Genomic DNA, 439 nt, shown 5'->3' on the forward strand with positions numbered 1-439 from the left:
ACTTGCATACAAGGTGCTCCTTTCCTTTAACCCCGAAACCCTCTGGTTGCTCCATGTAAATTTCTTTATCTATGTCACAGTGAAGGAATGCAGTCTTCACATCAAGCTGCTCAACCTCTAAATTCAAGCTAGCCGCCAATCCAAGCACAATTCGAATAGAGGACATCTTCATAACTGGAGAGAAAATCTCCTCAAAATCAATACCTTTCTTTTGCTCAAAGCCTTTCACAACCAATCGAGCTTTGTACCTTGGCCATGAGACATTTTCATCCGCTTTCAATTTGAACACCCATTTATTCTTGAATGCTCTCTTACCCTTCGGCAACTTCACCAATTCAAAAGTATGATTCTCATGCAAGGATTTCATTTCTTCTTGCATGGCCTTCAACCAATCTTCTTTATGCTCATCAGACATAGCTTCCTGGTAGCTCTCTGGCTC

Source organism: Arachis ipaensis, chromosome B10 (assembly GCF_000816755.2).
Source record: "Arachis ipaensis cultivar K30076 chromosome B10, Araip1.1, whole genome shotgun sequence".
Classification (NCBI taxonomy): Eukaryota; Viridiplantae; Streptophyta; class Magnoliopsida; order Fabales; family Fabaceae; genus Arachis; species Arachis ipaensis.